This window comes from Cygnus olor, chromosome 3 (genome assembly GCF_009769625.2).
Source record: "Cygnus olor isolate bCygOlo1 chromosome 3, bCygOlo1.pri.v2, whole genome shotgun sequence".
In the NCBI taxonomy this organism is placed as follows: Eukaryota; Metazoa; Chordata; class Aves; order Anseriformes; family Anatidae; genus Cygnus; species Cygnus olor.
Genome location: NC_049171.1, coordinates 30376856 through 30404160, shown reverse-complemented (window position 1 = coordinate 30404160; position 27305 = coordinate 30376856). Strand labels below are relative to the sequence as shown.

At 37.1% G+C, this 27305-nt stretch overlaps 1 long non-coding RNA gene across 3 annotated transcripts in view; it reads left to right on the top strand.

Annotated features, from left to right (window-relative positions):
* LOC121067717 overlaps window positions 1-26980 on the top strand; it is a 64120-nt gene extending 37140 nt beyond the window's left edge. Inside the window, exons 1-5 of one of the 3 annotated variants that reach the window (XR_005818406.1) lie at window positions 15048-15059; window positions 15399-15400; window positions 17824-18350; window positions 23676-23758; window positions 26210-26980. This is a non-coding gene — a long non-coding RNA (uncharacterized LOC121067717). Of the gene's footprint in view, window positions 1-3644; window positions 3771-15047; window positions 15060-15398; window positions 15401-17823; window positions 18351-23675; window positions 23759-26209 lie in introns of those variants that run through there. The other 2 variants (XR_005818405.1, XR_005818404.1) reach the window with 2 other exon arrangements.
* The last annotated feature ends 325 nt before the right edge of the window (window positions 26981-27305 follow it).

Here is a 27305-nt window from a genome sequence, read left to right as displayed (position 1 = left end):
TGAGATTAATGATGTGAAAAAAATGGTTATTTAAATGAAGCCTTGTATGTATAAAATTCAATTTATTTATTTATTTATTTTTGTGAAATACCCTAATTACTTTAGCCTAAATATTTTCATTTTAATGGAGCTAGACAAACTAGACAAGTCTGTGGTTGAGAAGTGATCCTTCTGTGACCATATAAGCATATCTTTGCTAGTAAAAGAGATAAAAAACGTTTTAGGTAATGCTGAGAAAATGAAGACATGGTTAAATATGTGCAAAGTTTAGGTGAAGTTAAAAAATGACTGACGAGATCATTAACCATAATAAGAGTGTATACAAAATTAGAGGAGTGTACATTATCAGTAATCCATCTGTTTCTCAGTAAGGATGAAGAAAAACAAAACTTCACCTGGGAAACCACTTTCATGATAGCAAAAGCATATCTGTTACAGAGATTAAAAAAAAAAAAAAAAATAGTAAAAAAATCAGAATTGCCAGGAGAAAGATCTTATTGTTCTTTTAATTTTACAGTGTCTGCAGGTAAAGTTCGATCCTTCAACCTAGATTTAAATGTGGTTTGGGAGAGAATTACATGTTCTGTACTATTTGTTCAGAAGTTCATCAGAGAGTGGCCATTAAAAGAAACGAAAAATCATAAACAATAAAGTAAGAGATGGATAAGTCGACATACTTTTCTTGACTATGATAAAGATTTGTATTCTGAAGTCTACATATGCTAAAGCTAGTAGACCTCTTTTTATTTTCTGGTAAGGACTGGTCTCGGACTTCCCAGAACTCTCTGCCTAGTTTGGGAGAGAGAGGTACTATCCATAGTAGAGGATGATTTTAGTTAGTGATTATTTAATTCAATTGGATATGCACATGTCCATGGAACCAGGTGGGATGCATCTGAGGGTCCTGAGGGAACTGGCCAAGTCTATTCTGGGACCTTCCTCTGGGAAGATTATAGTGACTATATTTTTTTTTTTCCTGATGATTGGAAAAAGAGATCCTCAAAAAGAACAAAAATGAGGATATAGGGAATAATGGAGCTGTCAGCCTCGCCTTGATCACTGGGATAGTATGGAGCAAATCCTCCTGGAAACCAGTTCAGGCTACGTGAAGGCTAAGAAGGTGATTTAGAAAACCAGCATAGGTTTAACAAGGGCAAATTGTGCTATGCCTTCTCTGATGCAAAGACTGGCACTGGGATGAGCAGTGAATGTCATTTCTTTTGAGCTTAAAAAGGCTTGTGACAATGTCTCCTTGTATCCAAGCATCCTTGTAGCCAAGTTGAGGAGGTATGGACAGGATGGGTAAACTACAAACAGGAAAAGAATTGGCTAGATTATTAGGCTTAATGGTTCAAAATCAACTGGCAACTGGTTATGAGTGGTGTTCCTTGGGTAATACTGATGCTGATACTGTTCATCATCTTAATCAACAGCCAGGATAGGAGATAAAATGTTTCTTCATCGTGCTGATGTCAGATCTCAGACTGGGAGGATGGTATGATACACTGGATAGCTGGACTGCTATGCAGACCTTGACAAGCTGAAGATATAGGCCAAAATAAAATCATGAACTCAACAATGACAAATTAAATACCTTGTAATCTGAAACAGAATAAACTCATGCAATAGTACAGCTTGCAAGCTGCAGCCCCAGTATCAGCCCACCCTGTACAAAAGAAAGATTGATAATCTGGAGCCCAAAAATTGACGACCAAGATGGTTAGTGGCTGGAGCATATGATGCAGGAGATGAAGATGAGTGAATTATTTAGCTTGGAGAAGAGAAGATCAAGGAGATTTAACTGCAGTCTACCAAAACTTAACAGGGGTTATAGAAAAGACAGAGCCAGACTGCCATCAGTCATGCACAGTGAAAGAACAAGAGGCAACAGACACGAATTGCAACAATAAAAATTTCAGCTGGATATATGAAAATAATAATAAATAAAAAAATCATAATGAGGGTGTTTGAGCAGGCTCCCCAGGAAGGCTGTGGGAACTCCATCCTTGCAGATACACCAGATTCAACTGGGCATGTCCCTGAGCAACCAGACCTGATTTTGATGTTGATCCTGCTTTAAGGAGTGTATAGACTGAATGACTTAGAGTCCTTGAAACCTGAAGCATTTTATGCTTCAAAAAACATTTCAGGATTATTGTCTATCATTACTTGTGGTGTAGTCAAGCTGGTTGTTTTTTCCTGGAGTTGAATTCATTCAGCTTCCAATCTGGACTACACTTTGAGCTCTTACAAAGCCGTTACCTCTCATTCTGTTTTTGCTTGAATAACTCTTTCTGCAGAAGTTGCTCTTGTGATATCTGGTAAGCCTAGGTTTCAGACCGTTTTACATTGGTAACATTCCTGTACTCCTTAGAAAAGTGTCCTGAGAGTGTACTCCTCGAGCATGAGCATAACTCACATCTCTGCATAAACTTTCCTACTACTTTATGACTGGTTGGGTTCCTATACCTACAGATTGAGCCATGGTCCAGACTGAGACTTTGATTTAGGCCACTACCTTACATAAGCCACTATTGCACAACTGGATGCAAGTATAACTGGAATTTTGCTTCTACTCTGTCCAGTAGTTTGCCTTTCTTATTGCTCTCTGAAAGTCTCCTTTCACTCATGCTCTCTAGGCCAAATATCCTAAAGGGGATACCTGTCTCTGCCAGATGTTTAACCCTGTATGGCTTTAGAGAATTTCCTAGATGTGAATAGGAAGAGGCAATCTGATCCCCAGAACACTGCAAACTAAGTGCTCATTTTTTAATAACATTTTTAGAACTGTGAATAACTATACGTTTATATAATGGCATATGCAAAATCACCCTGAATTGTAAAAAAGCATGTGCAATACCAGCTCAGAACTATGTAAAACTAATAAGTATAATCATTCTGTATCTAAATTAAAATAAGAAGACAAAGGTTTAAATATCAGTCAGCCAATAAATTACATATTTACAGGGTCTAATTCCTGTATTGGAGAATGACTCCTTAGGCTTGTACTTTGTAGAAATCACTCATGTTATACGATATGCATGTTTTCTTGTATTGACTGTTATCTTTCCAACTGATTGACAGATTTTAGGTACAGCCCTTACCTGAGGTTCCATTTTCACAGAATGGTTGAGGTTGGGTAGCATCTCTGCAGATCACCTAGTCCAACCGCCCTCATTACAACAGGGTCAGCTACAGCAGGATTCTCAGGGATGTATCCAGTTCGGTTTTGAATAACTCCAAGGATAGAAACTCTGCAACTTCTCTGGGCAACATATTCTAGATTTCAATCACCTTCTCAAACAAAAACGAACAAAAAATCACTTTAAAAAAACAAAACAAAACAAACAAACAAAAAATATTTAAATGGAATTTGTATTTCAGTTTGTGCCCAGTGCCTCTTGCACTGCCCACAGGATACCATGGAGAAGAGTCTGGCTCCCTCACCTTTATTACCTCCCATTGGGTATTTATACATTTATACACATTGATGAGATTCCCCCTGAGACTCCTCCAGGATAAACAGTTCCATCTCCTTCAGCTTCCTCTCATACATCTGGCACTCCGGTCCTTAATCATCTCCATGACCATTCAACCAGACTCATTCTAGTATGTCCATATTTCTTTTGTACTGCTGAACCCAGAACTGGACCCAGCACTCCAGAGGTGCCTCATCAATGCTGTGTAGAGACCAAGGGTCACCTCCCTCCACCTGCTCTTCCTAGTGCAGCCCAGGATGCTGTTGACCTTTCCTTCAGAACACATTGCTGGTACACTTTATTCATTCCTCATTATGTTGGGACATTTAGTTAAATAATATTCAGTGAATTTATTTAAATGTAGTATCTTACTAATTGGTGATAAAACTCATAACATTCCTGTATTTTTCTTCAAAATTGAAATGAGGGCTTTGAGGGGATTCTGTTAATATGCTTACAATCAACTGTATTTCCTTCCCGAGGTGGTCTGTTTAAAGGTTTCTACAGCATATGTCCATGCGAGGTAAATTATATAGGATGCATGATCTTAGTGAACTTTTCATTATATTTTAAATTCATGCCGGACACTTTACCACACACTGAACCACACGTGGCTTACAGGATTTAGCTTTAATGTTTAATATGATGATCTGACAAAATTTTTATTTCTCCATCTGGCTTTTTATTGACGTACCACTGAACAGATATATTTACCTGCAATAACTGTGATAGTGGTCACATTGCTTGTAATGACAAGTCTTCCTTGCTGAAAGAAGGGATGTTACAGACACATTTCAGAGGAGACTTTTTTTTTTTAAGCTAAGGAGGAAACTGAAAAATATTCTGTATGTGGCTGGAGCAAAACTGTATTAGTATTAATGATCTTTACTTGAACACTGCTTTTAGTGGTCCTATAGCACTATCTTCTAACATATTATGGAAACCTGCAATAGGAGCAAACCCTGGTTGAATAATTCAGTTTTAAGAGAAACAGAATACAGACACTATTTTCAGTTTAATTTAATAGCTAGAAAGGTAGCAGAAATTTTTAAGATCCAATAAAAGGCTCGGGCCCTTTAAGCAGGCCTTAGAGAGAATGCACTTCCTAAAACCATAATGCTGTTGCTGAAAACCACTCAGCTGCTGCTTAGCAACTTATGGAATTTCATAAGATTTTTTTTTTCTTTTTTTTATGCTTTCCCAAACTTCAGAGTTGCACTTTCACACCTTCCTGAATGAGTACTGTAACCACTCTCTTGTTATTGGAAAGGGAAAGGTTTCTTTTGGATGTGTTTTAAAAGAAATGAGTGCTCAAGGATCAAGGATACAGTTCCTATTTTCAGGGAAGGGTTCAAGGCTACGAATGCTGAGTAGTTCATGTGTCTGTAAATTCATCTGGGTAGAAGAGCAAGGTGCTGGAAACACTCTGTTCTCAGTGTTTTCTAGAGACCATGTTCCTTCATGCTTCATTTGGAGGGCACCAAACTGCTGCTACAGGGCCTGTTCAAAGGTGCTGACGTCCTGCCTAGCACCTTCACCTTGGAGCAAGTAGCTAAATGCTGGAGTTGGGGTCTCAAGAAGACTAAGCAAAACGTAACTCACAGAAAGTCTGTTGAATATATGTCTTCTGAACTCTGAGTCTTTGCTTCTGCAATGAGTCATCTTAATTCTCAGTGCATACAGGCCTTAAAAAGATCTGAGTAGTTTTCCTGTCATAAAAAGCCTAATAAACCTTCATTTTGATTCAAGGATTTTTATTTTATTTCTGATTTCTCATTTTAAAACCTTTATTAATTTCACTTGATTTCAGTTTGCTGACATTTTGCTTCTCAGTTCCATTTAGCATCAAAGAAAACACTAAACAAGCTATCAGGAGTTACTCTGAACTCTGAATAATGATTAAAAAAAAAAAAAAAAAAAAAAGAGGGCTAACCCTTGTAATATGGGTTTGTAATAAACTGGGACTTCATTTTGATAGTATTTTTTACCTTGAATGTAAATGAAGCCTCTGAGCTTTTTTTTTTTTTTCTTTTTCTTTTTCCTTGAGAATTGTGATATTTAACATTGTTATCACACCAAGAAATAAACAATTGTTTAAGGAAATGGGTGAGAGTTGTTCTCAGTGCTACAGTGCTGAGTCAGTCATGCAGAACTAATTTCCTGGCTGTCTCTGAATGCACATAAAGCTGCTCTGTAGCTGCTGCTGACAATGAACTAGTGACTGGAAAAAGGAATCTTAAACACAGTCACATCTCTTGACTGTTAAAATCCTTTACACAAAGCATGCTGATCTAATGTAATGTAGTAAGCAGTATCCTTTTTGTTGGTGTGTGTGCAAGTAAAAGAAGTTTTAATACCTGAAGTAGTTGCTAAGAAACCAAATGCTTCCAAAATATTTCTTTCTCACTAATAAAACTGTACTTTTTTCTTTAAATGAATACGCTTACATTTGAAATGCAGTACTGGATATTGTGTAATAGGAAAAACAGTAGAAGATTATGAGGATGTCTCATTCATGTGGGGAAGATATTACAAATCTCTTAATTGGAAAATCTGTATTTGAATAAAACTGGCGAACATTTTAGAACCACAAAACAAATGGCAGTAAGCTGTCTTTGTAAAAAGGGACTCTCTTGTTTTATCTATATCATATGGCACAGAAAAACAGAACTGATGCCTATGCTTAATATTTAAAGCAGGTTAACAGATATTTTTGCTTTCAGAAATATAGTCAATTTTATAAAATGGTGTCTTGGCACTAAAAGATTCTCAGATCAAAAAAGATCTCCATACAAAATCTCCAAAAGTAAAAGAAAAAATAAATGCATTCAGGTATATAGATTAACTTGCATTCAGGTACGTAGATTAACTAAGACTGCAAGATCACAGAAGATGCCCACAAACAGCACAATTGTTTCTAGCTTAATGCAGAACTAATGTTATTCTTCAGATAAACTTTAATGGCTTAGAGAAGATGAAGGTGGGAGGAAAGTGCACTCAAATCCAAGTTTGCAGTGTTACAGCCCACACAGGCATGTAAATGAAGACTTGGACACAGGATCTGCTCAGTGAAGCAGAAGGTTTTACTGCCCTCTAGTAAAATGCAGTTACAAAACTGTCTCCTAAAATGTATGCATGCTGAGTAAACCTATTCAGTTATCGTTACCGAAAATGCAATTAGTCCTGGATTGTCATCTCATTCTTTATACAGTCAAAGCATAAACAAAACAAAACAAAACAAAACACGGGTTCAACCTAGACTGACTTATTTTTGAATTATGGAAAATAACATTAATGAGGCACAAAAGCAAGGCTTCTGTGGCTGTATCTGCATTAGTAAATCCGGTGCCAGATTTTCAGTATTGTTATTAGCAAAAGCCTAAGCAGTAGCATTCTCTGGAAAAGAATGGAGTTTTCATAACACAGTGCAAAAATTCCTGAGTCCTGACTGCAGGGGAACTTACTGTGTCGCTAGCATTGTACCAGCACTAAATTAGAAGCTCAAGCTTGAGCACATGATTTGTGTCCTTTAAGTCCCGGCAGCAGCAACTGTGTGAATAAAATGGCAGCTCAACTCTTTCTGTGATGCTTAGATAGCACTGTAGAAAACCGGAAGATAGTTGCAGGGAAGTTGTAGACATTTAAAGGTGCAACACAGGAAAGAAAAAAAAAAGTCATATTTTTGTTACTACACAGATAGTTGTATCATGCAGTGCTGTACACCTGGATTCTTACTAACAAGGATGACATGAAAGGATGTGCAAGGCTGTCATCTTAAAAAGCCTGACACTGATGGTGATTGTTGTAACTGTACACTGCAACTCATTAGGCAGGGCAGCCTCTGCTTGTCAAATGGCAGCAAGAAAAGTGTTTGAGAAAGGGCAAGCACTAACTGCAGCATCACAAAGTACCTACAGCTTTCCTCCCCATGTATTTTTTTTTTTTTATCTTATTTTATATATTTTATATTTTATATTTTATTTTATTTTATTTTATTATTTTTTGTGCGCATGTGAAGTATGAAACTAGCAGGTTTTTCAGGAGTCACATGGCCCCTGTGGGAAAATTATACTTGCAATTCTCAACATCAGTCACTGAAAAGTACAAATATTCTGTCAATCCTGTCACTGTGTTTGTGTAAAGGGATGCTCAATCTCCATATATGCTTATTTATGTAGCTTCATAAATATTCAAATGCCTGGGAAAAGTGGGTTGGAAATTGGGAGAACATTTAAAGTAAATATAACTTAAAATAAACATAAAGAAAAGAGGGCTTTTTGTTAAAAGTCAGAAAGAATTTATATTTATTCATAGTAAAGATCTCAGTAGAGGATAACGTAGTTCATTTCTTCTCCTACCTCTTACATTCCTCTTCAAAGGGCAGAGAGTGCAGGGCCACTAAATTGTCCAAGAGCCACCACAGAGGAGGAACTTTCTGAGATTTCACTCAGTCCTTGTATATTCTTTCAAGGTCAACACATAACCTGAATCTAGAAATCGGATACTTTCCTTTCTTTTTCACTGGTGGTGATTTGGGATCACAGAACCACATCAAGTTTTCTGACATTCCTCTTTTCTCCTGAGATGCAAGTGGCAAATCAGGCTTTCAAATTCTCCAATACCTTGTTCAAAGTAGTCGCAGATGCAAAAAGTACATCATTGTGGAAATATTTTTTCAGCATTTGTTACTGCGTAACTCAGGTCATTTTTGAAATTGAATTAATGAATTCCTAGAAGAAGAGGTCTGGAGAGGTCCATAGGAGACCACCTAATGTAAACTCCATATAGAAAACAGAGTTATTTGTACCTCAGTTATTGTTGATAAACGTTGAACTGTACAGGTTCATTGCATAATGTTCATTTGATGTTCCATGGTATATTTGGTATCATTTTTTTAATGGAGTTCTGTATTTCTTTCCCTTTTCTCAGAAACACAAATACTGTCATAAGTAAATAACTGAGAAATTAAAATGAAAAAGACTCCAGAGAAATTCCAGGAATTTGTTGTATCTCACGCTATATTGTAGCTACAATGCAGTCCATGTATTTCTTGCCCTTGGAGATCACTGACTTTCTTAGCCTTCACCAGATCAAATCACGTGACAAGATCATAGCTAGATTTGAATGACTTACAGCTTTCTATCCACCTATTACAAAAATAATAACATTTTCCTATTCTGAATCATATGAAGTGACAACATTCAGATTTTATTTTAGGAAAACACAATTGCAAGGATGGTTTCCTCCCCTCATGGTTGCTGTATAATGTGGTTTCCTCCTTGCTTATTGAGTATTTGATTCACAATCATGTCCTCAAGAACAATCTTTTCCAACAACATTTAATGAGAAAGGCATTGCTATGTAAAGGGGGAAACATATTCACATCTCTGCAATGCCTGATTTAGACAATAACAGTGAATTTTGGCTTTTGGTCTATACAACCCTGTGGTTTGCAAAACAGCAAATAAAAAGACAAGTCCATGCATGCTGTAGAACTGTACAGATGTGAAATTTTTGAAGAGGTCTGTATTTTATTTGGAAAATACGTGCAGGTAAACAAACTGAAACAGCCTTAAAAACTCTGGGATAGAAATTTGGACAAGTCACTCTATCAATGGTGCCATAGTTCTTACACTGTTTTGAAACTTACATGTTTTCTGGATCAGATTGTTGCACTTCATAGGAAGAATTATGTATTCATAGGAAAAACTATGTATTCACTGAAGGGGCAGGGGCAAAGGCTGACACTCTCCTGGTCTTTTAGGTATTGAACAAATAGACCAAAATTTGAATAAATTTTTTTTAGACAAATTTGAACAGCTTGAACAGATGCTTGTCTGCAGCTCAGATGGAGGTTTTTTTCTTTTTATTACTTTTTTTTAAACAAACAAACAAAAAAAACCACAACTCACTGCTCTATAATAATAAAAAGAAATCTGATAAAAGAAAATAGAATGATGAGAATTAAATCACTTTAAGAAAAGTGGTGAGATTAAGCTTTCTGTATATTTATGAATTCTGAAAGAATGCTTGGATGAAATCAGCATCTCCAATTCACTTTCCTCATTCTCCCTCATACTATGTAGTCTTTCTGAATCAGTAGCAAAAATAGGAATGATTGAATCAGTGCAGCTGCGAACATTACAAGATGCACACTCCAACAAACACAAAAAGTGTGAGTGCCTGGTGAGCATTAGGAAATCTATCACTACGAACAATTGAAGATGACAAGTTTAAACAGAGTGAGGAATTCCAGTGTTAACTTACTTCCAAACAAGATGTTTTCAAAACTGTCGTGATCATTTTTATTATTATTTTTATTTTTTACTGAAGATTAGCTGCATGAAAAATAAGCTAATTTAAATTCTCTTTAGGCAAATGCAAAAAAAAAAAAAAAAAAAGGAAAAGAAAAAAGAATCTGGGAAACTATTAAAAATGGAAACAAGAATGTTTCTGTACTGATCATGGAACTTGCAAGTATGCCTTTCTATATTGTGAGTGCCAGACAACTAACCCAACTTTACAGTCTGACATGGGGGAAGAAAGTGTCTCAGCTAAAAAGGGTGCTCAGTTTTCCATTGTCATCTTAAAATAAATGGAAAAGTCTTTATTTGAGAAAACTCTCTTTTTCACCAAAAACTTGAGAGTCTAACTGACTGATTCCATTCTGAAGGAGCTAAAGGCCTGTAGGGAGAGCCCATCAAACAGCTAGAGGAGCACCTAGGATGTTGGCTGGCACAACAAAACAGCAAACATGAGGGAGAAACCATTAAAATAATTAAGAGTCTAAATCCACAGTATCTTGTCCTTTTGTGCATTATTTTAATTTGTTTAATTCATGGAGAGCACATTGGGAAGTGATAACGAGGGCTTAGGACAATGTGACTGTCTTGAGATACCTATTACCATTCCTGGCCCTCTCAGTAGGCAGATGGATGATATGGAAGGAGGAATTCAAATGATGTATTTTCAGACCAACTGTAAGCTTCAGGGAGCTGGGCAAATTGTTTTCTCTAACTGTTGTGGGCTTAGTCTTATTTAAATACGTAGAATCCATTTAGCATGTTAAGTCCTGCTCATTTAGCCAATAAGACGGTTTTGTTGATTTTAGTCTTTAACCTTTAGTCTCAATGGCAAAAATAGAATACCAAGGAAATATTTGTAATTTCTGTGAACATAATAAGGATAAAATTGAAGAAAGTATTTTTTTTCTTCTATCACTTAATATATTCCAATATAAACCTTTTTTAAATGATCTGTGCACTTTAATATTTCAACTTTCTTACTTATGCTGCATGTTAGATGGAAGTGTTAACTTTAAAATTAGTCATCCTAATGTGCAAAGCACTGGAAAAAAGATGGATGTTTTGAACATAACAGGCTTTACGTTAAACTCCAGCACAGATTAGATGAATTGTGGAATTATGGCTAATACTCTTAACAGGTTTTAGTGATCAAACACAGACTAGACCCATGCTGACATTAGGTCTAACACATCTAAGGTACACATACAAGAGATTCAGGGCCTTACAGACCTGTGCTTATACTGGTTTATTTTCAAATTTTTAAATGTAAAAATGTTGACCAAAAATATCCATCTTTTCTATAATCAGCAGTATTTCTCATGGCGTTGCTGGAGAGTTCTGAGGCTATGTTTTGTGCTTGTGTAGTCCACATACCATATAGCATATCTATCTACTGCTATATTACACAGCCCTCTTACATTGCTAGTAGAATGGACTTCCACTTGTTTGTAAAAACTTATTGTTGATGTAATAAAAAAATATTATTTCTGCCTTCGCGATGGGACTTTGATATGAAGTCTGCTATGTTAATATATTAGCATAAATACATTCACAATATTATATTTCTTGGCAGATTTAAAATAATTCCTTTCATGGACCACTGATTTGCTAGTGTTCCCTTACTGCTGTGGACTTTTCCCATTTAATCTTAGAACTTTAAAATATTCCCCTAGACTCTTTCATAACATAAGGGGAACTATCTTAAACCTATGGTGTCTAAGACATAATTTAACACATTTAAACTCCTCATTGAAAGTTGCTGTCCATGTCTACTGACTACAAGGGGAAGCCTACATAACTAACTAGCTTAGGTGAGATGAATATCAACCACTTTATGGAGGGAGCATTGCTTCAGTTGAACTTCAGACACCTTAAGATGGTAAGTGTTTCTCATGTGAAGGCTGAGAGCTTTGTCTGCTTGTAGAAGTCACCAGGAATAGTTTAATAAAGTTAAGTACAGTGATTCATCAGAAAGGTGATAAAGTTGGAGTTGCGACCAGATTAATGTGAATTTTCACAAATACATATGAAATCTTACGGCCATTTTTGCTAGCAGTCAGACTATATGAAATAATAGTACTGTCTGCTGCTGAAGTCTATGAATTTGTCTATTTTAGAAGTTTCTGAAGAGTTTCACCACATTCTAGAGACTTGTTATGTAAAGGAGGGGAAAAAAATAGCTAAACAGTAAAGATTTTTTATTTTATTTTACTTTTTTTCCTGAAGCTGAGACTGTACAAAATAGATGTTAGGCAGGAGACAAAAAACTAACATGTTGGGGACTGGGAGAACAAAGTCCCCAAAATATTAAGGTCTCATCTCTGCACAAGACTATAGCAGTATAATTATTAGATGTATGATTTAATAGTGGTTTAATTAGTAACCTCAATCTGTCCTGATGAAACAAGGTTTAAAATTGCATGAAAATGTCTATACATTAAATAATACTGGTTTAACTAAGATAAAAAGTGAAGACAATCTAGCACAACTCGGTGAAACAGATGGCAATTTCAGACTAATGTAAAATGAGACCAGTAGTAGTGTAAGGTTTAGAAGGGTTTCTTTGTACATTTCACAAGTTGTTCAGTCAAAAAAAAAAAAAGTCTGTTTTTTAAAAAAATATTTCTATATAGTTTCATGCTTTAAAGCTTATCATTCTTTATTAGTTCTGTATTCACCTGGAATAATCTAAGTCCTGATGTTTCAGTCTGTTTAAGCCAGGGTAAATGGGACTGTAATACCTGAATGAAGAAATTGGAACATCTGAATCAGGCTGCTTGCGGAAACACTTGTCAGTTACTGAACTGATCCATTTTTCCCTGTGAACTGATGCAATAATGAATTTTAAACATATCGCGCTGGAGTGCATTATAAAGGGTGTTGTTTAAACAACTTTATCTACATCCCTCAAACATATCTATTTTTTTCTTAATGCTACTTTGTTAGGCACTTCTCAAAATAAATTTATAATATAATGTCTATTTCCTTATTTACCAGTTTGGAATTCTGTTTGGCATCCTAAGTAGTGAAAAAAGTAAGTATTTGCTAGGAGAACGGTTAAATTCTAATGGTTATTTCATGCCTTTGTTTTTTGCACACCTGTCCTGGTAATAGAGATAACAGCTGCACTGGGGAATCAGGGTATGCCCCAGCTCCACCTTCAACTCTGCAACAAACTGAGGAAAAGGATTTTGAGATGATGAAGTAAAATAGGTTGCTCTACAGAAAACGTAATATTGAATGCCACAAGTTATTACATATATATTACAAATTGTATTATATATATGATATATATTACATATATATTATATATTACAAGTTATATATCACTTACACAGTTTTGTCTTTTCCAGGGATGGTTCACTTGCAGTCCATGCCAATCTGCATCACCCAGTAACAGTAAGAGTATGATTTCCTTAGGAGACAGGCAGGGGAGCTCTTCACACTTTGATATCATGGAAGTAGTTGCTTTAAGAATACTTCAGACAGACAGACGAGATGGATTTTATCCTTTTTCAGAAAACATTTGTGATTTTTTATGAAGCTTTTCTAATACGAATGTTAGAAAAGAGAAGTGCTATTTCAGATCTCCGTAGAGGAAATATATGACTTAAATTTGGCAGTTATTATTTCTAAACTGAATTCTGATCTCAGTATTGTATTGCACTGGCCGTTTTGTAATTAGATGCCATTAAAAAAGGATGTCGATCAAAATGTTAACAAGGATGGTGGTCAATCTCAGTCAGATTTATTGAAAGCAAATACATTTACAAGTTCCATCATAAACCTAGGTCAAGTGATGAGATTCTCAACTTATTTTCCATAAGGCAGTTATTACATTATGCAGGCAAAATAGCACGGTACACAACAGTTCAATTTCATCAACTCTTCACACAGCAATGAAATCACAAACTACTACTGTTTAAATTTTGATTTCATTGTCAACTATTAGCCTAGAATACTTGCATACATGGAATATTTTGACAGAATACATATATATATATAAATGAGAATTCTCCTATTTCAGTCGAAGTCCAAACAATAAAATTTCAACTCCTCTTTAATATCAAGATGAAATATGCAATTTTTAATATTTAATTTTGAAATGTTGAAATTAGTATTTTAAAATGAATAGTACAATCAGCACTCTCTTACACTGACATCAATACAAGGAAATAAAGTATATAGACAAATGATAAAGAATAGATTCCTGAATCTGTTAAATTTTAGTGAGCACTTATAAACATGAAAAAAATTCTTAGGCTTGCTAAATGTTTCTTAAAGGTTAGAACTTGTTTCCTCTGCATATCACAAAGCAATTATCTCTTTAACATAATTTTGAGCTCAAGGTGAACTTTCTAAGTGCCAGGCTATAGAATTATGTTTACCATCTATCTCAAAAAATATTTAGGCATTTTTTCAAGACCATTTTTCACTTCAAGGTCTGAGGAAGCCACACAGTGGTAAATAGTCACTTTGTGAGCACATTCAGTGCAGAGGTAGGAACTTGTGGTTCCTCTTCCTGGGCTAATCAATGACAACAAGTTGAGCAATTAGTTGGTGTTTAAGGAATTCATATACATAGTGTTAGATGCAGTTTCAAATTCCCTCAACAGCAAAAGGCATTCTGCTCTTGAATGCTTACTATCTTTATAGAACAAGCAAAGAGCATCACATCTTCCTGAATTTTTATAAATCTAACCCATTTTTCTGCTTATTTTTTCTACCTACATTTTTTTTTTTTTAATTTCACAATAACTGGGGGAGTAAAGAGTAGGTTCTTTAAATGATTCCTGTGTTGAGAAAGATATTCTTCCTCAATAGAAGACTATACCTCCTTTTTCCCTTTTTATAGATACTTAAATACATGCTACGTAAGTTTGCAGATGACATTAAATTAGGAGGAGCTGCTGACTTCCTTGAGGGTAGTTAGGCCTTGCACATAGATCTTGACAAATTAGAGGGCTGGGCACTCACCAAGCACATGACATTTAACAAGAGCAAGTGCTGGATTCTACTCCTGGGATGGAGTAACTCTGGATATATGTACAGACAGGGGGATGAGAGGCTGGAGAGCAGCCCTGTGGAAAAGGATCTGGGGGTTCTGGTCAACAGCAAGTTGAATATGACTCAAGAGTGTGCCCTGGCAGCCGAAAGGGCCAGCTGTATCCTGGGATGCATCAGGCACAGCTTTGCTAGCTGGTCGAGGGAAGTGACTGTCCCATTCTACTCTGTGTTGGTGTAGCTTCACCTTGAGCACTATGTGCAGTTTTGTGTGCCACAATACAAGCAGGATATAAAAATATTATAGTGTCCAAAGGAGGGCTACAAATATTGTGAAGGGTCTAGAGGGGAAGACATGTGAGGGGTGTCTGAGGTCACTTGGTTTGTTCAGCCTAGAGAGGAGTGGACTGAGGGTAGGACTCATGGTGGCCTACAATTTCATCATGAGGTGGAGTGGAGGGGCAGGTGTTGGGCAGGTTCTCTCTGGTGGCGACCAAGAAGACCTGAGGGACCAGCATGGAACTGTGACAGGGAAGGGTCAGGTTGGGCATTAGGAAAAGGTTCTTCATCGAGAGGGTGATCAGGCACTGGAACAGGCTCCCCAGGGAAGTGGTCATGACACCAAGCCTGACAGAGTTCAAGAAATGTTTGGACAATGCTCTCAGAAATATGGTTTTATTTTTGGGTGTTCCTGTGCGGAGCCAGGAGTTGGACTCGATGATCCTTGTGGGTCCCTTCTGATTCCAGATACCCTATAATTCTATAGTTCATCTGTATGGCTCTGTTACATCTATGCTGAATGTTACGGTTAATCATAAATTTACATTTAAGCCTAGAACTGCCGATCTTGCATAATAAAAACATCTTAGATTAACCCCCAACAGCTGGCCATACTTGAAATTCAGCACTACATGAAGTGTTAAGATGCAAGGTATCAATGTCTACTGTCCCCTTCTTGCTGTGTATAGAATTTATCCATGTACCAAAAGTTGTAAATGGGGTAAGTCCAGCAAGGGTGATTCTGCAATTTCTCTGCCCATCATTTCTAGTCTTCTGCAAACCTTTATTCCCCTCTCTTTCACTTGTGATTAGAGCAAGGTGGAAAGGAGAGAGAAGCTTCCCCCCTAAAGAACTCTGAAGAACTCAATGTGGACAACTGCAGGGTTATAATAGATGGTAAAGGGTGGATTTCATGTCATAAATTGGGTGGACATGACCTTCAGATTAGACCCTAGGGATAGCTGTGTGCTATATCACTCAATGAATGTTGTTTCTGAAAGGTGTGACTGACTGCTTTATTCTGCTTGGGTGAGCAAGACAGCCAGATTGGGGCTGACATTTCATAGAATCATAGAATGGTTTAGGTTGGAAGGGACCTTAAAAGTCCAGCCCCCCTGTCACTAGTCCAAGTTGATCCATCCAACATGGCCTTAAACACTTCCAGGGATGGGGCATCCACAGCTTCTCTAGGCAAGCTGTTCCAGTGCCTCACCACCCTCTGAGTAAAGAACTTTTTCCTAATATCTAACTTCAATCTACAGTTCTTTAAAGCCATTACATCCTGTTCTATCACTACACTCCCTGACAAAAAGTCCCTCGACAGCTTTCTTGCAGGCCCCCATTAAGCACTGGAAAATCACTATAAGATCTCCCTTCTCTTGTCTGGGCTGAACAACACCAACTCCTTCAGCCTGTCTTCATAGGAGAGGTGCTCCATCCCCTTGATCATCTTTGCAGCTCTCCTCTGGACTCGTTCCAATCCTTCCATGCCCTTCTTGTGCTTGGGGCCCCAGAGCTGAACACAGAGCTCCAGGTGGGGTCTTACAAGAGCAGAGCAGAGGAGAGAATCACCTCCCTTGACCTGCTGGCCATGCTTCTTTTAATGAAGCCCAGGATGCAGTTGTCTTTCTGGGCTGCAAGCACATGTTGCCAGCTCATGTCAAGCTTCTCGTTGACCAGGTCCTTCTCATCAGAGCTGCTCTCAATCCATTCTCCGCCCAGCCTGTATTTGTGCTTGGGATTGCTCCAGCCCAGATGCAGGACTTGGCCTTGTACTTGGCCTTCTTGAACCTCATGAGGTACACACAGGCTCACCTCTCAAGCCTGTCAAGGTCCCTCTGGATGGCACCTCTTCCCACCAGTGTGTCGACCACTCCACACAACTTGCTGAGGGTGCACTCAATTTCACTGTCCATGTCAACGACAGAGGTGTTACACAGCACCGGTCCCAATAATGACCCTTGAGGAGAACCACTCGTTACTGATCTCTACCTGGACATTGAGCCGTTGACTGTGACTCTTTGAGTGTGACCATCCAGCCAATTCCTTACCCACCCAGTGGTCCATCCATCAAATCCATGTCTCTCCAACTCTCTGACAAGTATATTGTGGGGGACAGTGTCAAATGCCTTGCACGAGTCCAGGTAGGTAATATAAGTTGCTTTTCCCCTATCCACCAATGTTGTAACCCCATCATAGAAGTCCACCAGATTTGTCAGGTGCAATCTGCCCTTAGAGAAGCCCTGTTGACTGTCATCAATCACCTTATTTTTCACGTGCCTTAGCATAGATTCCAGGAATTTATACACTATGTGTTTATTTCTGGCATAAATACAGCTTAATGTTTCCAATGTATACGCTTTTTTTTTTTTTTTCTGTTCTTTTTGCATTCTGTGTAAAGAATGCACAGACACAATGTTACAAAACCGAAGAAGAATTGTAAGCCAGTTGACTGATCTCAATTATAGTGTCTATCCAGAATATTTTTTTACTCTTAAGTGTCTGAATATTAGTTGTATTTTTACTAAGTAGTTCTATGCTTGAAATACTGAAAGCAAGCCATAGCTTTCTGGATTCACAGTGTACCACCACATATCAGTATTACCCCTGCCTGAATATATCGTATATACTGGCTGACTACACAACATAGGTTGAAAGATCTCCTACAATTAGATTCAAGCACAGAACGCCATTGATCACCCAATTGAATGTATCATTTGAAATTAAATTATCATGAACTTTTTTTTTCCTCCCAGGAAAGAGGAATTTGATGACTACAGGCTATGAAGATGATTAGAAGACTGGAGAAACTGTCGTACGAGGACAAAAGAACTGTCATACGAGGCTGAAAGAACTGGGCCTATTTAGGTTGGGAAAGAAAAGACTGAGGGGAGACCTTGTCAATGTGTATAAATATCTGAGGGAAGGGTGTCAAGAGGATGGAGCCCGTCTCTTTTCAGTTGTGCCCAGTGAGAGGACGAGAGGCAACGGGCACAAACTGAAGTACAGGAGGTTCCGGCCGAATATGAGGGGACACTTTACTGAGAGAGTGACAGAGTACTGGAACAGGCTGCCCAGAGAGGTTTTGGAGTCTCCTCTGGAGATATTTAAAACCCGCCTGGATGCCATCCCGCACAATGTGCTCTAGGTGATCCTGCTTGGAAGGGGGCTTGGACTAGATGATCTTCAGAGGTCCCTTCCAACCTCAGCCATTCTGTGATTCTGTGACTTGCTAAAAGTTTCAGGAAGCCCCAGAGAAATGACTCTTGGACTTTGTGATCAGGTAGTTTGTACACACAGGATTTATGTATTATAATAAACATGACCTGTCTATGTAGACACACTGCCCTTTGCAGTTTTAATGGCTATAAGGCAGGGGTAACTACAGGCCTTGCAAAGCATATAATGGCATACTCTTAAGCACATTATGTCCTTTCTGGGTGTTCCTCTTGGGTTTTGCTGTGAAGGGGATTAAAGGAGAAGAAAATATATTTCCTTGGCTAAAATTCTGCTCACTCATAGTGGAAAAAGTCCAGAATGATATTGCTTCCCTACTGACAGATCATTGAAACGCTGCAGTGACAAACTTATGCCAAACATTGTTTATGTCCCAAGGTCTTATGAATAGTAGATAACAAGCTGATACCAGACACCTGAAAAACACTAGGTGGTAGCAACTCTGGATAGCAATTATTACAAAACCAGAGAAATTTTGAAGGAAGCTAGTAGTTAGATTTGCTATTTCAAAACCACATAATGGGGAAGAAAAACAGAAAGTACAGTCAGAAGGATCAGGGAAGTAATCAGGAATGAAGCTTTAGTGGAATAAAATAATATCTGAGAAAGAAACACAGGTGATGGCATGTTGCACTGTAACCTTTTCTCTGTAGCCCCTGCTGAAAGTTCTCCCCCCACGGCTGCACTTTTAGATCTAATCTGGGTCAGTCAGGAACTGCCGGGCTGGGATTGAAACCTCAGGGCTGTCAACATTGATGGGACAGGAGGAAGGTGGGAGCTCCGCACCCCAGAAGATGGCTCCCAGGAACTGCAGCCACCAACTCTTCCCTCCTAACTGACGCCCACTCAGACGGTGAAGGCTCTTCAGGTGCTGCAACCAGAGTGTGGGCACACCAGTGCTTAACTTCATAGCTCACCAAATAATAGCTTTTTCTCATGTGCATTGGCCAATAAATAATTACTTTATACTTACGACGTGCCCATATCTGCTTGCAGAATCTTTTTGTGCCAGGCTGAAGATGCCCAAACTGACTATAAAATATTTTGTAGAGGATAAGAAGTGATTTTATGCAGGGAAGCCAATATACATATTTAAGAAAGTTGTAGCACAATAGGAAAGGAACATGATCTTGGAAGAAGCGATTTATATTTGTAGAATTAAAAAGAAAGCAAGAAAGTGAAAGGACAGAAGGAAGGAAGGAAGGAAGGAAGGAAGGAAGGAAGGAAGGAAGGAAGGAAAGAAGGAAGGAAGGAAGGAAGGAAGAAAAAGAAAGAAAGAAAGAAAGAAAAAAAGAAAGAAAGAAAGAAAAAGAAAGAAAGAAAGAAAGAAAGAAAGAAAGAAAGAAAGAAAGAAAGAAAGAAAGAAAGAAAGAAAGAAAGAGAGAGAAAGAAAGAAAGAAAAAGAAATGTGGAAAAAAAAAAAAAAAGGAAAGGAAAAGGAATTTAATCAAGCAGGAACTACAGTAAGTGTCCCTGGCATGGATGAAGAATCCTTTTCTGCAGCCATACATCTAGAAAAGCTCTTATGCTCAGAGCTATCTGACAATAAATCATGTCAAGCAGAAGAAAACACCAACTGAAAAAAAAAATCATTAATGTTTTTAATTAGGTTGTCTTGAATTCTTATCTGCATTCTGAAAGCAAAAGGCTTTTTCAGTAAAACTCATGGCCAGCTTCTGTAGCAAGGAAACTGGCTGTGCTCTAACTGAATTGGGCCCTAAATTCGTTGCTTGGCAAGAGCAGGGAAATGTTTTGCTCTGGTGTCTGACTATTGGCAGTGGTGCTTGTTAATCACACGACCCATTACAATGCACCACACAAGGAGGAATCTCAAAAACATCTTATTGCTGAGTTAAAGGGCATAAAGTGCAGTCTTTTTTGCTAACCAGATTTGTTGTGTTTAATGGTAGGGGTGCTCGTCCATGGTTACTCATGAATGGTGATGAGGGACTATAACTGAGAACCCTCAGTGTGAGAAGGGGAAGACCTTAGAGCTCATGTTTTAAAGCAATATTTAGGCTAGCAAAACACTGAGCAATAAGATGAAGACAATAGCATGGAAAACAAAGGCTAAAAATGTTTAATTACTTTACCCTGATCACTCTGCTCCTTTCCAAGTTGGCAAGCAGGAACTGCAAATTGCCAAACATGTTTTTTTTAAAAATCTTTTATTCATTGGCAAAGCTGTGTATTGCATCAGATCTCATAAATGTGCTTTACATTTTTATTAGGTTTTCCATCCTCCATATACTTATGTGTGCATGCACACGTACAGAACTGACTCTTGCATGCAGGGACAGCTTTTGCTTTGGGTTTTGTGGTGGTACATCCCCTGCCATATTTTGTAACTCTAAGTAAAATCTTTGAATTGTGCTAGCACTGCAATCAGTACAGCAGCAGCAGCAGTGCTAGCACCAAGCCCAGCACCACAGCACACTGGCAGAAGTACTCTGCACTCATGCAGTAACCCTTTGAGGGAAGGAATCTTCCCTCCTAACCCTCCATCCCGCAAGCTAAAAAGCATAGGAAACACCCAGATGTGCAGTATTTTTGTGAGCATGTTGTATGTTCCCAACATGCTCACAAAATTGTAGCAGAGAATGTGAATACTAATAATGCTGAAATACTGACAATAACAAATAAATGGGGAAATAGCTCAGTCTCACAAAAAACTCAAAATCTGGTAGTTTAATCTGAGCTCTGGCACAGTAGTGCCCAACTCCTTTGTGTGTGGGAGATGGGAATCATTGTAACTCTCTACACTTTCATTTACATTTTCCATTTATTGTGATTTTTTTCCGGTACAAACAACCCAACCAGCAAGTAACACTTTTTATATATATATACATATATATATATATATATATATATATAAGGATTCTAATGAGTGTAACTGATTTAAATCACTTTTAAATGTGTGATATCACAAAAAGTGATATTTGAATCACTTTTTTGACTTGGCACAGATGGGTGTAAGTTCATAATTTTACAGTTTCAGCTAAATTACCAGAAGTATTTGTGTACGCCAGCTAACCAACTATCAGTTGCTTGACTCCCAGGGTGTGCACTTCCAGACAGCATAGCATTTTCCAAAGGTGACAGTAATTCTTTGTATGACTGTTGTAAATGAAATGTGACTTCATCATCACTATGTACTAGCTGATCAGCTGAGAAAGCAAAAAGAGTTACAGAACTGCAAAAAGACCATAACTTAAAAACAATGTACTTAGGAAGATGGTTCATGTAGTTAAGAATATTTTTATCTTAATTTTAAAAAGCCAATTATTTATTAACAACATTTGGCTCAAAGTATAATTCTGAAAAATTCATCCTTCCAAATTTTAAATATTTACCAACTTCAAATCAACCAACTTCAAACAACAAATGCATCTTAGTGAAAAAAGCCCAGATTTGTTTTGCAGGCACATTCTTTTCCTCTCAGATAAGAAAGGAAATTGGACATGTAGCTATGAATCTGATTCTAGTTTGAATTTCTGTGTAAAATATACATATATATGTATATACACATGAATGTACATGGATGCATGTATATAAAATCTATCTCTAATTTTGACAGTAATTGTTTATCATAATTTTTAAAACAGCTCATTTGCATATTCTAACAAATGACCAACATATATGGCAATCAATTCACTTCTGTATCCAATTTATTTTTCAAATATTTGATGTGCTCAGTCCTTGTTATCTTAAAGACCACATTTCTCTTCATTACCAGTCAGACCGACTATGCTCTACAGGAGCACTGTTGCTCACAAAGTCCTGGAAGAATGCATTCCCATGCACTCCATATCATATTAACTTCTCTAAGACTATTTTTTCTTAGCTGTTTATCGCTCACATGTTTTGGTCAGATTCTGACTCTTCCTTTTCTGGTAATCTTTGGACAGTGAAGTACAGTGAAGATAAGTATTCGATGGTAGCATTTGTCATTAGCAGCTGCAATTAAATAGGGGAATGAGTGATGAAGAATAGAAAATAAAATATTCAGATATCTGTAAAGCTTAATTTTATCTTATTATTTATTTATTTATGTATTTATTTTTTTTTTTAACCTTGTACAACACAGTTTCCTCGATATAAAGGAAAATAATTTGTTATACATAGATTAAAAGCACAATTAACCTTTTACAGATTTTGAAAGAGATTAATTTTGATGTAAGAAAACATATTTCCTTGTCTTGTTATGTATTCTGGTGTATAACATAAGGAACACATGGAACTCCTATCAAAACTGAGATACGAATAAATCCTAATTCTAAAGTAAACAGGTCAAAAACCAGGGAATTTTGAAACTGCACATAGTGTCAAAGAAGAAATATAATTTTACAAAATCTTGAATTTTTCCAGTATTATATCTTAGTGAAAAAAAATAAAGCAAATTTAATATGGACACAGTATTGAGACATAGTAAACCAAGTTTTTGTTGCTCCTTCTACCAATTTTAATACATTTTTTATTCGGTAGTTTGGCATCTGAGGTGCCTTAGCGTCCTTCAAGATGATGTTTAATGTTTCTTCTATGAGAAAGATTTATTTGAGACCCTGCCTGAATTTTGAATTTTAAATAGCTCCTAGTTGATAGAGGCTTAAGTGCAATTCAGCACCTGACAAGGCCCACTCACCTGTTGGGTTCATTCTTCCCAGTCTGGGCATCTGTTTTAGGCTGCCATTAATTCTATCTGGAGTCATGAGATGATGGAGAATATCTATTTAATTAGGACTTCTCCAATTCATAAATGTTTAAGATAATTTTAAAAGGTTAAAGCAAGATGCATGGTTTTCAGACAGTTTAAGACAGATAGCATTAATTTAAATTTTCTGACTATTTCTTGTGTGATTAGGAAAGACAGTAGCATTACTAGTTATAATACATTATGAGTAAATTTCTAAATTAAACCCAAACATAATAATTTTCTACAATGCAAGGAGTTTTCTTTCAAAATATTATTTTGGAGAATTTTTCATCATAATATCTGTTTGCCTCCCCTTTTGTGTTCTGGTAAAAATAATATTATTTCCCAAAAGAATAGTCTTCCATAAGCTAGAAATTCTATTTTTTATTTGAACTTGGAATACTACTTCTGCTGTAGTACCTAAGTCACTGACACTGTCAAAAGAGGTGAGATACCTTCTAAATGCTGTTGTTGCTGTGATTACTCCTGAGACACATAAGAAATGGCAAAGTACTCAGTCTATTATCACATGGAAAAAAATAAGGATTTAAAAATTAAGAAAAAACATAATTTTGATTCTGAGCAATTTGTTCTGCATTATAGTAGTCAACTATTGACCTTAGACATAGAAAATTATAAATTCTGAGAGCTCTGACATATTTTTGCTATTTCTTACAGGTTCCATTTAAGAGGTTATTGCCCCAGCTCTCTGCTAAACACTGGTAGTATACCTGTTTCTCACTGCTGCAGTTCATAACCTGGTATGTGTATGCAAGCAATCACTGATTGCAATTACTATGCTTGTCTGAGAACTGTGTAGCCACCTAATAGACATGTTGCCTATTCTGTGTCCCTGCAGTACGGGAACAAAAATAGTATTGTAACCTCAAAGAAAACCTCACAATAAATATAAAGCTAACAGGTCAACCCCCTGGCAGACATCTCACTGGGGAAAAACAAAATAAAGCAAGACAAAGCAACAACCAACAACTAAAAACAAAACAACCCAAGCCACACAAAAGCAATAAAGCAGCATGCAACTTTTTTTTTTTTTTTTTTTTTAAACAGAGAGATCACATAAATTAGCTTTATATTGTAGACTAACAAAGCAGATGGTAATAAATGCCAGATTGTCTTTAGAGACCTGGTGAGAAAGGTCATTCTCTAGTTCGAAAAATTTAAACCTGTAAATCATGCAATTTTCTCATGCTTCTTGATAACTATTAAGAAATTGGGAGTTTAGAATTGATGGATAACTTGGCAAATTCTAAAGGACTGGGATTACTCTTTCTGGAAAAGATTTTTTTTTTATAAGAACTCTTAATTCATAGAATATTTTGAAACTCGTATGCTTCAATCTCAGAGTATAGGATTTTATTTTTTTAATAATTCTGTGAAAAAGAAAGATTAATTTGGGGCGGACTTGTTGAAAGCTACATATATGAAATTCTCACTACTGTGTTAATAATCAGGATCTGTGTTCAGCTATTACCATTGTGGGAACCACGTAAGCTCTTAAAGTCTGTGCCCACAGGTCTTCATGTCTACCAGTATCAGAGTTTACAGCCTATCTGCATAAGCACCCTTTTCAAGTAATAATGGTAAAGTAAAGCCTGAATGATCTGCCATTTTGGAGCTTTATGCAATAACATTTTATTCATTAAAACCAAGAAGAATAAAGAGGTAACTTTATGAAAGATATATGTCAGAAGACAGATACAGGAAGCTTGGAAAGCTGGTTAGGGCTTAATAAGAATAAAACCTCTATCTTACATTTAATTATAGTTATTGTCTGTTTTAAAATAATTTCAGTTGAATAAAAGGACAAAACTACATTATTCACCTTTGGGTTTTAGAAGGGTCTGTTGTGGTGGTTATTAATTATGGTTAGTATAATAAACATGCCTGGAAGAAGCACCTCAAATAAATGATCAGACAAATTGAAAAAAAATTGACCTGTTCAAATGTCAAGAAATCGCACATTTAATTAGGGAGCTTGTTATTTCTCACAAGGAAGTTCATCAGATGACAGCATTCATATTTTAATTAGGAGAGAATACCTTTGCACTCCTCCTCAGGCAGAGTACGAAATTTGTCATGCAAGCTGATTTCCTTTGTGAAGTATTTTGCTTTGACAGTAGGCCCAGACTCTCCAAGGTAAAACTGCACTGAAATTGATAGCATAGATACCTGAATAACCTTGAGAACCTTGAACATTTTCTTTGACAGAAAAATGCATAGAAGACCATCAAAGGGTGTCTTCTAGTTGAGGGGAGCTTTACTGATGATTTAACAGGGTCATAATTGTGCCCATAAACCTAATTGGACTTCAGGTCTGTATATTTTGATGGTTGGACTAGATGATCTTGGAGGTATTTTTAAACCTTAATGATTCTATAATTCTTATACACTTCTGATGTTTTATTTTTACTATTTCAACTAGCTAGCTATTCCAAATCAGAAAACTAATTCAGCACCCATTTATGGACACATTTTTTTTTTTTTTTGCCTGTTACTCCAGTAGAATTAAATGGCTACATACCTCCCTCATCTGCACTGCAACATCTGCTCATTCTTTTTCTTTAGTCTCTCTGGCTTGTCTTCTCAATTCACTTCAGAACTGTGTGCCTGTGCTCTTCTATTCAAGTAGCTAGCAAGCTTTGTGGCCATTTATTTCATGACACTCTTTAATGGGTTTTACTGTGAAGACTAGAGACTCCCGCTCTAGTACAGATCTCTAGAGTAGAGACTCCCGCTCTACTCTGCACTGGTGCGGCCTCACCTCGAGTACTGTGTGCAGTTCTGGGCACCACAGTACAAAAAGGACGTGAAACTGTTGGAGAGTGTCCAGAGGAGGGCGACGAAGATGGTCGTTCAAATCATCAATAAAGATATTAAGGAGGATAGGTCCCAACACTGACCACTGGGGAACACCACTGGTGGCCAGTCGCCAGCTGGATTTCACTCCATTCACCACCACTCTCTGGGCCTGGCTGTCCAGGCAGTTTTTAACCCAGCAAAGAGCGTACCTGTCCAAGCCATGGGCCGCCAGCTTCTTCAGGAGAATGAAGTGGGAGACCACTATGCTACATCCTTTCTTTCACTCTTCTCAGCTACTGAAGACTACAGTCCTTGTTATCTGACTGGCAATTTTCCTGTATGTTTTTTTGCTATGATTCATTTTCCCAGATTTTTTTTTTTTTTTAATCCAGGATCAGCTGGTACATGATGTGCATAAAGAACCCTTGCAGCAAGAAGGGGAAGCCAAAGACCTGCTTCTTTCTCCTGTCACCAAGAGGCCCTCATGCCAGAGGAGAGTAGGGTGCCTTCTCTGTGGCCTCTCTCTGCTCCAGGAACCTTCCACTTTCCCAGGGTCAAAGGACAAGGAATGCACTTGATAAAGAACACTATTTCTTGTGTTTGGACACCACTCTGACACCGGTGGTGTTATATATTCTGGCATCTAACTGGCAAATGACTAAATTGATAACTAGATATAACCCTCCCCCACACTCCAAGAAGGTAAGGACAAAGCCAGGGTAGTAGGTTGGAAGAATGTCATCATCAATAGTGAAATAGTGAAGGAGAATATATAGGTAGAAAGTAAACAGGGGTATGGAGAATGTTAATAAAAGCTATTAGTAATGCTATGTTAAGATTCTTGTTAAATTATATATTCACTGTATCACATGGATTCTCTTCTACCTTCTTGTTCTGCAAAATGTGGCATTAAATACTCACCTCTGTTAAGACCCTAAGTAACTTGGAAGTGTCATGGTCATCATGAAATGGAACTTTAGGTTTTAGTTTACTTGGAGTTTTAAATCTTTATTCATTCCATTTGAGTCCCACAGAATGGTAGAAATCCAAACAGACTGTAGGCTTTGAGTCTTATTTAAATATTTCATAGATAAGGAGGGAATTTATATAGGATATAATAGCAATTTTACAATTATGTTTTTGCCCTTTTTTCTGTATTATTTTTGAGGTCTCTTTTATAAATAAATAATCTGAAGTGTTTTTTTTTTTTTTTTTTAATCTGCTTTGATCAGCCCTGTTGCTCCTCCAATGCTTATTTTGGCAGGATTAGTTGAAATTTGGTTATTTACCTGTTGAATATGTCAGCAACTCTGTAGATAGACCTTCAAAGAGGAATGCTGAGTGAAAACCATTCCATATATCATTAAGGAGGTAGGAAGGCAGAGAACAACTAGTGATGCCCCAATGACTCCCTGTGGCAGATCACAGAAATATAGATTTCCAACAAAGTAAAAAAAAGAAGAGACAAGAAGGCTAGTGCACTGAAAT